The following is a 12,473-nucleotide window of genomic DNA, read 5'->3' on the forward strand; positions in this document are numbered from 1 at the left end:
CTAAATTTACTGTTTCTTCAGGAAAAATGAACATACATGGCATGTGCCTAAACTTTTGCACAAATTTCACAGTTCAGCAAATAAACAGTACTTGTTTAAAATGTGTTCCCTGTAGAAAATCAACAAAACGTAAAAATGTCATTTGAACGGGGTGCACAAACTTTACATTAGACTGTAGATGTCAGACGTTTATCTGTCCAGCTATAACAGTGATATACATATGAAATTGCTTGTAGACCCTGTAAGAGATCTGAGTGAAGCAGCTCAGCAGCTCCATTCATTTGTTAATGAGTACGTTTGTTAGTCAAACACAGCTCGGCCTGCAGAGCCTGAAGACCTGTCCAGACAAACGCTTCGGCCGTCAGTCTTCAGCTCACCTGCTTTGTTTTTCAGCTTAACTAAAAGAATTTAGCCAAGTAGCTCAACTCTGACCCAGAGGTGCTTTAAGGGAAATTCCACTGAATGTGTGAAAATTCTGCATAATTAGCTGATTGAGATGTAAACAAAGTCATTCATAGAGGTCTGTGAGATGTCAGTGGTGGTGATAGGAACCAGACGTCCACCTCTGAAAGCTGCCTTACAGGTTTAAATTATTTACACATTTGGCATATTTACGCTCTTATCCAGAGTAACGTTAGGAGTCTAGCCCAAGGTATTATTAGGCAATAAAAGATGAGAGGAGGTGCGTTATCACGAATAGCATCACGGTTATGCACATTATTCACCGTGACACATGACCTCCAGTGTTCTGCCGCTTTATTACAACAGCTCTGCAAGATAAAAAAAAATCAGGAAAGTAAAGAATATTACAACAAATGTGCTTTAATATTGCCAAATAAAAAGTTGCATCTGTTTGTGCTACAGAAAACAGCAGTAAAGTAGGTTTTGCGCTGGACATTTGATGGATATTTCTTGTGAAATAAACATCCAGAACTGATCAAACCTACATTTTCGCACTCCTGAAAGACTGAAATACAACCAAATATGGTTTTAAAATGTGTTAAATTTAGCTGAACATAATATGTCTGGAAACTGATCATCAGCGCTTTAGTCCGTAAGTGAGCATCTAAAAATTGGACGACGTGGATGACTTTCTACATTTTATTATGCATGTATTTAACTAAAAGAAAGTGAAATCACATCAAGTCACTTGCAGTAAATGAAGTGGCCTCCTTTAACCCTGCTGCAAATCCCTCTTAAATACACCACTCTGTTTATTAAAAGTGATTTTTAGCTAATGATGCAAAAAAGTGATGTTATTACAAATAACACTGCTATACAAATTAGGCTGTGCCGTCGGAACTGTGTTGTACATTATGACAGTTTTTGACGCTGTTTACATCTGGTCACTTCATGCGCCTTGAGTATCAGGATTATATCAGGATGAGGCCACATAAAAATATGTAAACGCAGCCAAGACGGTGGACTGAGACGTAATTGGAGCCACATATTACAGCAGCGTAAACACAGACAGATTCAACAACCAAACTCCTCCCAGCACAACAGAAACCCCTCCCAGTGTACAACCCCATTTCCAAAAAAGTTGGGACGCTGTGCAAAATGTAAATAAAAACAAAAGGAAATGATGTGCAAATCGTTTAAACCCCATATTTAATTGAAAATAGTACAAAGACAACACATCAAATGTTGAAACTGATAAATTTGATTGTTTTTTGAAAAATATTTGCCAATTTTGAATTTGATGCCAACAATACATTGCAAAAAAGTTGGCACGGGGGCAACAAAAGGCTGGTAAAGTTGTGTAATGCTAAAAAAAAGGCGCATTAGTGCACATGGCATGGGTGACGTGCACATCTGTGAAGGCTCCATTAATGCTGAATGATATATACAGGTTTTGGCAACATATGCTGCCATCCAGACGACGTCTTTTTCAGGGAAGGCCTTGATTATTTCAGCAAGACGATGTAAAACCACATTCTGCATGTATTACAGCAGCATTGCTCTGTATTAAAAGAGTCTGGGTGCTAAACTGACCTGCCTGCAGTCCAGATCTGTCACCACTGATAACATTTGCGCATTATGAAATGAAAAATACGACAAATGAGCCCCTGAACTGATGAGCAGCTGAAATCCTGTATCAAACAAAAACAGGAAAACATTTCATTTTCTAAACTACAGCAGTGTCTCCTCAGTTCACAACACTTACAGAGTGTTGTTAAAAGAAGAGGTGATGAAACACAGTGGTAAACAGGCCCCCGTCCCAACTTTTATGGAACGTGTTGTTGCCATCAAATTCAAAATGTTCAAATTCAAATATTTTTCAAAAAATAATAAAATTTCAAAAACATTTGATATGTTGTCTTTGTAGTATTTTCCTTTAAAAATATGGTTTACATGATTTACATATCATTGCATTCTGTTTTTATTTACATTTTGCACAGCGTCCCAACATTTTTGGAAATGGGGTTGTAACTAAAAACCCTCCCGGTACAACAAAACTCCTCATACAACAGAAACTCCTCCCCATGCAGGTCGTCACTGGGCTCGTGATCTGTGTCTGTGAGGAAGTTAATCATGGAGGACGAAAAGAAATGCTTAATATCAGCATGTACAGACACGACCGTGCAAAACACACCGCAGATGAAGAGGCTGAACAGATAAACAGTTGTTAATTGGTTGCTGCATAATGAGCGGATTTGCATATTCTGTCCCACAGCAATCGGATTTCAGTCTGACTAACCACAGACGCAGTAGACTGTGCACACACTGTGACTCTACACTGATTGAATTATGTTTAAGTCTTGAAAATAAAGTGGAATTCCCCCTCCAGCAGCACACAAACAGCAGACGCTGAGCTGTTTAAAATTCTACCATGTAGTACTTCGTGCTAACAGCTGTCGTACAACCTTACAGATGTAGCTCTGTAACCGGATTAGAGAGCAGAGAAGTGGTGCGTGAATCGGTTATGAGTGCAGTGACCTTAAAGCCTCTCATCTCTTAATGATGCAACACAACAAGCAGTTTTATTAGTCTGTAGATCATTAATTCGGGACCTCATTGTAGGTGTTCAGGAAGGTTTTACTTCTTTTCTCAATGATTAACACAGGACTTCACTTTTGTTTCCCCTGCTCTGCTTCTGATATTCTAAGCTATGTGTCAGATACTCTATATGGAGAAGAGTATTGGGACACACCAGCTAATCAGTGAATTCAGGTGTTTCATTCAGTCTCTTTGCCACAGGTGTTTAAAATCAAGAACCCAGCCATGCAGCCTGCCTTCACACACATCAGTGAGAGAATTTTAAAGAGCTCACTGAACTCGAGTGTGGTGCTGTAATAGGATGGTGCCACTGTTCAAACAAGTCAGTCTGCAAAATTTCCCCCTCCTAGATTTTCCACGACCAGCTGTGAGTGTATTATTGAAAAGTGGAAGCGTTTAGGACCCACAGCAGCTCAGGAATGAAATGTCAGACCATGTAAAGTAACAGAGCGGGTCGCCGAGTGTTGAGGAGCACAGAGGATAAAAGTCTCCAACGCTCTACTGATCAAACCTCCTCTGGCATCAACATCAGCTCAGAAACTGGCAGGGTTTCCATGGTTGAGCAGCTGCATGCAGGCCTTACATCACCAAGCACAGTGCCAAGCGTCAGCTGGAGTGGTGTAAAGCGCCGCCACTGGACTCTGGAGCAGTGGGAACGCTTCTCTGTCTGTCAGTCTGATGGACGAGTCTGGGTTTGGCGAATGCCAGGAGAACGTTACCTGCCTGACTGCACTGTGCCAGCTGTAGAGTTTGGTGGAGGAGGGATGATGATATGGGGCTGTTTTTCAGGGGTTGGTCTAGAACTCTTAGTTCCAGTGAAGGGAAATCTTAATGACTCAGCACCAAGACATTTTGGACAGTTGTACACTTCCAACTTTGTGTGAACAGTTTGGGGAAGAACCTTTCCTGTTCCAGCATGACTGAGCCCCAGTGCACAAAGCAGCTCCATAAAGGCCTGACTGGGTGAGTTTGGTGTGGAAGAACTTGATTGACCCTCACAGAGCCCTGACCTCAACCCCATCAACGCCTTTGGGATGAACTGGAACGGAGATTGTGAGTCAGACCCTCTTGTCCAGCAACAGTGTCTGACCTCACAAATGCTCTTCTGGATGAATGGACATAAATTCCCACAGACTCTCCAACATCTTGTAGAAGCTTCCCAGAAGAGTGGAAGCTGTTAGAGCTGCAAAGGGGACCAACTCGATATTAATGCCTATGGATTTAGAATGAGATTCATAAAAGCTCCTGTAGGTGTCCCAATACTTTTGTCCATATAGTGTATTTGTCACAAAATGGTCTACAGCTAAATCAAGAAAAAACTGAAATACTGATCGTTGGAACTGAAACTCAGAGAGAGCTGATTTATGAGAATCTCAGCTCTTTATCTTCATGCACCAAACCTGCAGTATGAAAGTTGGGTGTGATCTGAGACTCTGAGCTCTGTTTAATCTGCGTGTAAACAGTCACTACAGCAGCTTTAATCATGTGAGAAAATCACTAAAGTTCAGCCTTTTCTCTCTCAGAGCGACGCAGAGAAACTTGTTCAGCAGAGTTGATCACTGTAATGATCTTCTTACTGGAGAAAACGGTCCATCCTCTAGAACCCGTACAGAACGCAGCAGCACAGATCCTCACAGCACCAACACAGAGAGCTCATATCACCCCGTTACACACTGCACTGACCGCCTGGATCTGTTAGAGAGAGTTTAAAGCTCTGCTGCTGGTTTTTAAAGCTCTAAATGACCTTAAAGCTCCTGAATGTCTGTTTATGATCTCAGATCTGCAGATTCTGACCTTCTGAACTCCTTCAGTAAAACAGAAAACATGGAGAGACTCTTTCAGTTATTCTGCTTCTAAACTGTGGAGCTCAGTTCAGCTTTTATTAGACAGTCGAGCTCAGAGCTCACTTTTAATAAACATCTGAAAACGCAGCTCTTTAACTCAGAGCTTCAGTAAAACTCTACGACTCTTTGGTGTTTATCTCTGATCTGAAAATCTTAAATTAATAGTCATAGTTTCATCTATTACTGTTCAGCTTTATCACCTGACTGTAAAGCTCTTGGAGAAATAAAATTATTATTATTATTTAGATTAAAGCTGCATTGCAGCTTTTGGGAATGTTTTAAGGTTTTTAAGCTACATCAAGACAAAAATGCCAATAAAGAATATTTCTCAAAAAGCTTGGTTCGTCCCCTTCATGTAAGCCGGACGGGTTCTACTGAGTGGGTTCTCCTTGTGTGGAACAGAGACGTCACTGAGGAGCTGTCTCACATCCCCAGGCTGAAGCAGAAGTGTAATCTGCTCCGTCATCTTCAGCGAGCTGTAGCTGGATGGAGGAAGTTCAGCAAATCACATGCATCATATCAGACCTGCTGAAGAGCTGCAGTGAATTCTTGCGAAACAGTGAAGAAATGCAGTGGAGGAGTGTTTTTACTGGAGTCCTAAGGTCAGGAAAGGAAACCAGAAGTGTGTCAGATGGACAGAACTGCCAGAGTGGGTTACATTAAAGGGGAATGTCACCGCCTTTTCAAAATTCCTGCATAATTAAGCAGGAAAGATCTGAGCAAAGCTCATTCTGAGTGGTTTGGTGTGAAACGCTCCGTTCTAGAGAACTTCATAATTTAATGAGTGAAGTGGAACATCTCTGTGTCTCATCTCCTCTGTTATCTGTGTTTTTATTACTACTATTCATATTTTGCTACTGTTACATTTCATTTATTATAAATGCCTTAAGTGAAATTCTTCCCCCTTAAGTTTACTGTTTTGGTCATTTTCCTCTACTGGATTGTTCAGCACTTTGAACAGCATTCATTAGTTTTAAATGTGCTCTACGAAGAAAATATAACAAATGCGATGAATGTAAAAGCTAAAAGTCACTAAAAGGAAAGGGAAAAGTCAGAATAACATAAAAAAATGATCTCATGTCAGTTTAGTTTAGCCCAAATTAATAGTTTGAATGAAAGAATGCAAATCAGAATTGTTGTTGACATGAACAAAGTCATGTTTTACATCAATTCAGACCTCAAAACCAGCTCAGCTGCTCTTTTTTCAGTCTCAGGATGTTATGAGATGTTTCAGGTTGAGGAGTTTGTCAGTAGTGAACTTTAGTGAAATTAGAACTTTATTGTCCTGCTTTATTAGACCTGATCTAATCTGACATGAGTGCACAAACAGGTGGATCTAGTACGAGAAGCTGCAGCTCAGCCGTTCAACACTGACAAACACTTCACTTTTTAATTAACACAAATTTGCATGTAAGGTTTCTGTAGACGGCGTCACAGAATTCCTGCAAAACCACTGAGAGCTATTAGCACCTGCATAATGAGGACTGACAACCCACCAACTTTCAAACATTCCTGCATAATTAAACAGTTAAGATGTAAACAGAGTCATTCAGAGTGGTTTGGTCGGAATTGTTCACCTCTAAAAGCTCCCTCACAGAAAGTTCCTACATGAAATGGTTATGAATTCACTGCCTGATGACTGAGACACTGTTTTATGATAGTTTGGAGAACTTAAACTCCATTCATGGTGGAGGGATACATGCAGGGCGCCAAAATAGTCCCCAAAGAAAACTTATTATTTCAGATTTTCCACTATTTTCCATCATCAACATTCCATATAAACTCAGAAGACTCGTGTAGGTTCACTGGTGGTTCTGGATAGTAAATAAAATGTCTATATTTGTGTTGTAGTCATGGCGACCCCTGGTTCCTATCACCACCACTGTAAAGACATCTGAACCATTTCACACCAAACCACTCTGAATCTCTCTGATTACACCTCACACACTGAGTTATGTAGAAATTATGAAAAATTGGTGGAATTCTCCTTTAAATCTGTGTAGGTGTTGACGAAGAATTTTTTGTATTTCTCTCTTCATGCATACAGTCTGTTTTATGTAGTAACATATTTACATTTTCTGAATCTTTGTTTTCAGCTTAGCTGAAGCTCCGCCAAGTTAGACTAGTCTCTCATCTTAACTTTGATATTTAATTTAGCTTGTTTTCGTCTTTTTACTTGTTCTTCTGTCACTTTTATTGAATTTTATTGCTTATTTGTAAAGCACATTACGCTGTTACCTCCATGAAATGTGCTCTATCAATTTATATAAATAAAGTTGGTGTTTTTTATTTTTTTATTAATCCCAGGCATGTGGCCTCAACAACCCCAACACCCCCCCCCCACCCCCAACCCCTGAACCCAGGGAGAAAAACTTTTGTTTGTAAGTTTATAGATACCTGCATTCACTGACTTGCTGTATATGTATATACATCTTTACATTTTAAACTCAATTCTTGATATTTATTATCCTCCATGCAACATTAATAAAGTTATAATTATTATTCAGTTTTACTGCTCAGAGTCTTTAAAGTCTGTTTACACACTGTTTGACTGGAACACTTCATTGCACAAAATGCAGTCTAGAATTTAAATCATTAAAGAAAAAAATACAACTATACAGTGTTCTCACTCCACACACATCAATACATATTGATTAAAGAGTACAAATCAAAGTCAGATTAGAGGAAAACAATCTGAGATAAAGAGAAATCAGTTAGTATTTATATGAAGTTAATATGAAAGCTTAAAAAGTGAAATCAGTTCCTGGGATAAATAAGCTTGTGGCCAAAATCTCCTCCAAACAAAGAAGTGCTGTGCTTTGCTTTGACTACCGACTCCCGGCCCACAGTTCCCTTATTCATCCTAACTGGGTGTGTATATATTTATACAGTTCTGTGCAGAATTATGGTTTACAAGCTGTTTATCTGGTCAGTAAGTGTTTATTATACTCAGCAAAACAGTTACTAATGACTTTATATGTGTCAGTGTGTGTGTGTTTGGCCATTTCCTGCCCTTTCCTCGAGAAAGATCAGTGTTAATTACAGTAATCATCCAATACCTGCTTTATCTAATCAATACTTTATTGTGTTAAATCAGCTGCTGCTGATGGAACTCAATAAATCCACATGACGCTGCTGGAACCCAACTATGTTTTTCAAATCAGCTCACAAGAAATCGAGTACTTTACTGAAGCCAAGAAATTGTTGATACATTTTACTGTATTTGTGTTTATTTGTGTGTATTTTAATGTTTTATGATGATTTTGTAAGCACAAACATACTTACTGCCCGTATACATGGTGTAAAGTAAAGTGTTCAAGACATTAGGCACATGTGTTTTATATATATATATATATATATATATATATGTACATGTATATGTATACAGATTTTAATGCACAGTTACTGCTTATTTACTGAATGTAACATATTAGAAAATGTAGAATATAATATGTGCCATAACTGTAATTGTGTATTAAAATGTGCAGAAGTGTGTTCACTGTGGAGGATGTGTAACTTATCAACACTCAGAAAATCAACAACAGAAACTTTAGCATTTATTTATTTATTTATTTGCATTTGTATTTATATTCATATATTTAATAATATGTGTGTATATGTACGTATATATATATATATATATATATATATACCAAAAATACTCCTAACTTTGAATTGAAAAAAATGAAACAAACATTTTCAATTTTGTAGCATTTTTATTGGTCCATTCATCATGAAATTTGGACAAAACTGATATTTTTAAATTCTGTTTTAAAAAAACAAAACAAAAAATGGACATACAAGGCTTTGTGTCGACAGCCACGACGTATGTGTACTTTATGGATCCTCCAGGTGAAATCAAAGTGGATCAATAAAAAAGGACCAAGAATCAAGGATCAAGAAAAAATAAAGCGCACAAAAGATTAAACAGCCTGTTTTATAAACACTGTGTTTTATTGATCTGCTTTATTTTCTGACAGTCATTGAGAGGCTGTAAAGCACGATGACTCTGCACATCTAAAGCCCTTCTGTCATTGCAGGGTGGATTTGCCCTTTATCCTCTTTTGTAGACGCCCACAACCTTTATTCCACATCCGCATCATCATCGCCGCTGAGCTAAGCAGCTCCTCTCAGCTGCTGAGGCTCCTCACACATATTATTACTGTAAATCTACATTAAACACTGTAAACCCTGTTAATCAGCGAGGCCCCTCTTATTCGTCACGCCCACGTCGAATATTACATAAGTCTATTTACATAACTTCTCTGCTGCCATGAGAACCGTGCTGGAACCTTTGGGTCAGACTGTTGGGCTGCGTTTTTAAGGCCGGTCAGGCGAGGCATTGTTTTAACGCCCACTTGGCTCTTTGTGTCTGTGTTTTTAGCTCTTGTGGAGCAAAGGAAAGTGCTTTTGAAGGCTGTTTTAAAAAGAGCCTCACATCCTGACTTGCTGTGGAGCTACTGACCCGACTGCTGACCCGACCGCTGACGGCAGACTAACTGCTGTCTGACTTCCAGGAAAGACGCAGTGAATCAGGGATTAAAGAGGAAATGCATTAATTCAGCTTTCAGTACAGAATCATTCAGCTCTGCAGCTGAACGTCAGTCTAGCGTCGACGTCCGTCTCAGAGAAATCCCAAAGAAAAGCTCGATTTGTGTCAACAAGTGTTCATAAAAGTTGGAACAGAGTGTGAAATGCTAATAAAAACACAGCAGTGGTTTATAAATCTGTACCTTCATTTAAACTACAATACTATAAATACAAAATACGGTTAATGTTTTATCACATTAATCCTTAATGTTTTTGTAAATATGCTCTGATTCTGAAACTGACGCCTGAAACACGATCCAAAAAAGCATCTGCACTGAAAGCACTGACATTATTACTTAAATATCAAGTTAAATCAAGTCATAACTACGTATTTTGCTGTATTAGCTGCTCTCATCGCTCCAGGCAGGTTGTTTGTACACTGTAAAACATAGCTTGTCAGTTTAACCTAAAAATGAAGTAAAAATGACTTTGATTGAAAGAATTATTCACTCACTGATTTAATAATTCTTTCAATTTCTAGTTGAATAAAACTGGATAATTAATTTATTACCACATTAATTTTTAAGTTGAGCTGGTGAACCATAGGAGAGCGCAGGGGCTCCCAGATCCCAGAATTCCTCACGAGGTAGTTGATTTCTGTTTATTAGCTTTTATTTTTCCTTTAGATGTTTCATATGAGAAATGAGTTTCTTTATATGAGAAATGAGCTCGGTCATCCGGGAGGAGCTCAGAGTAGAGCCACTACTGAGAGGAGGTTCGGGCATCTGATCCAGGTGACCCCTGGACGCCTCCCAGTGGGGGTGTACCAGGCACAGCCTACTGGGATGAGACCCTGGGGTCGTCCTAGGATCTGCTGGAGGGATTATATCTCCAAGTTGGCCTGGGAGCGGCTCAGGGGCCCCCAGAGTGACCTGGAGGACGTTGTGGGGGACAGAGCTGTCTGGGATTCTCTGCTCTCCCAACTGCTGCCACGAGCCTGACTGGATTAGGTGGTTAATGATGACGAATGAATGAATTAAATATACGTTTGAATTCACTTTGCATGTTTTAGTTTTCCTAAACATGAGTGTGTTTAGTGTCTCTGCTTTAAAATCAGTTTGGCTTCAACAAAACGACTTAAATTGCTTCCAACTCTGAGTAGTTTTTTTCTTATAATCATGTCAATGTGAAAAATAATAAATCAGATACTGTAATATTCACCTGAAGCTCAGGTTTCTGCAGAGGTGTATCTTATGTAAGGTGTACTTTGTTTGTTACCCTTTTCTAGATCTCTGTACCAGTAACTGCACACTTCTGTCGCTCCTTCCAGATTTTAAAAATCATTTTTATGCATCAAATTGTCCAGCAATACAGTGACGCAATACACCGTTAGAAAGCTCGAAATCTCAGGATTCAACTCGTGAAAACCATTTTATGATCCATGATTGACAGCAGTGACGATCATCTCATTTCCAACATCAAATAAATAAAGTCTGTTGTACATAAAACTGAATATCTCCCACATATTACTCAACTATTTTAAGTTAAGGGAACGTTTTTGATGATTTCAGACATTTAAATGCCATTTTTTCTCCCATTAAAGTTACTCAGCCAGTGTGTAGAACTGAGTGAGACTCAGTGAGCTGTTGTTTAAGTGAAGTACAGTGACATGTTTGTTTAGTTAACACAATCTTGCTGGGTAAAACTTCTTTCCAATTGGCTCCCGGCTCCATCTATTTGCATATTGGGTGCTTCTTTCTGTTTGTTTACTCACCATCAGCATTCATTTCATTCCACCCAGATTACCTTTCCTCAGGCTTATGCCTTTAATACATGCCTTACTCAGCTGCCTGGCCTTGTGTTGTTGGCGAGTTATTGTTCTCTCTGTTGCTGAGTTGGGGTCTGTGTGGGGGGGCGACCACATTCACGCTAAGGGTTAAACTTCGAAGTCTGCCAAAGTGGTTTATATCACGAAAAAAGTTTTCCTAATTACCTAATGAAACGTATAATGTAATTAGGATTTTATGTTTGACTAACTCAAAAAGTTAAATTAAAATAATAAGTATTATTATAAAATAGTAATCAAATTCCAGACAACAAAAAAAAAACTTTATTTATTTGAGCGAGTTACCTCGGATCGTTTGAGTAAACTGAACTTATCAGGGTTTACAGTGCAGGAAAGGCCGAGTCCTTAGAGAGCGATGGTGGGTCGAGGCTCGTCACTCTGCCAAAACAATAGTTAAGTGAATCAGTTTAAGATCAACAAGTGACTTCAAGGATTTTAGGTATTTCACCCTCTACAGGACAAAATATCACAAAAAATTCAGGGAATCCAGAGAAATCTCTGTGCGTAAAGGAAAAGGCCAAAAACCGTAAATGAATGCCTGTGATCTTCGACCCCTCAGGCAGCACTGCATTAAAAACCAGAATGTTTCTGTGATGGATATCTCCACATGGGCTCGGGAATACTTTGACAAACCTTCAGCAATAAACATTGTCTGTCGCTGCATGTACAAATGCAAGCTAAGACTGTACTCTGCACAATGGAAGTCACATAACAACATCCAGAAACGCCGCCGACTTCTCTGGGCTCAAGCTCATCTGAAATGGACTGAAGCTCAGTGGAAATGTGTATTGTGGTCTGTCGAATCAACCTTTTAGATTGTTTATGGAAATAATCAATGTCATCAACCAAAGTCTATCATGGTGTGTGGGGGGTATTAGTGGGTAACCTGCACATCTATGAAAGCACCATTAACTCTGAAAACATTTTGGAACAATATGCTGCCGTTTAGATGTATTTTCCAAAATTTTTAGAACTGAGTAGAATGAAAAATATTATTTGTGACTTTTTTTTGTAAAATCATACAAGCATGATGCCACTGTTTGATGGTCTGTTTTCAAAATAAAGGGTTCACAAAAATGTAAATAAAGTGTAGTTTGACTTTTATTGTTTTTAAACGTTGTACAAAATAAAATAGAAAACAAAAAACTGAAAAATTGAATGGTTACTGTATGTTTTTTGGTTGGAGGGCTTTGGCTGAGGTTTGTACTTTACTGTTATTCTGGTTGTCTAAACACAGCAAGTATCAGCAGCGT

Source organism: Colossoma macropomum, unplaced genomic scaffold (assembly GCF_904425465.1).
Source record: "Colossoma macropomum unplaced genomic scaffold, Colossoma_macropomum, whole genome shotgun sequence".
Taxonomy (NCBI): domain Eukaryota; kingdom Metazoa; phylum Chordata; class Actinopteri; order Characiformes; family Serrasalmidae; genus Colossoma; species Colossoma macropomum.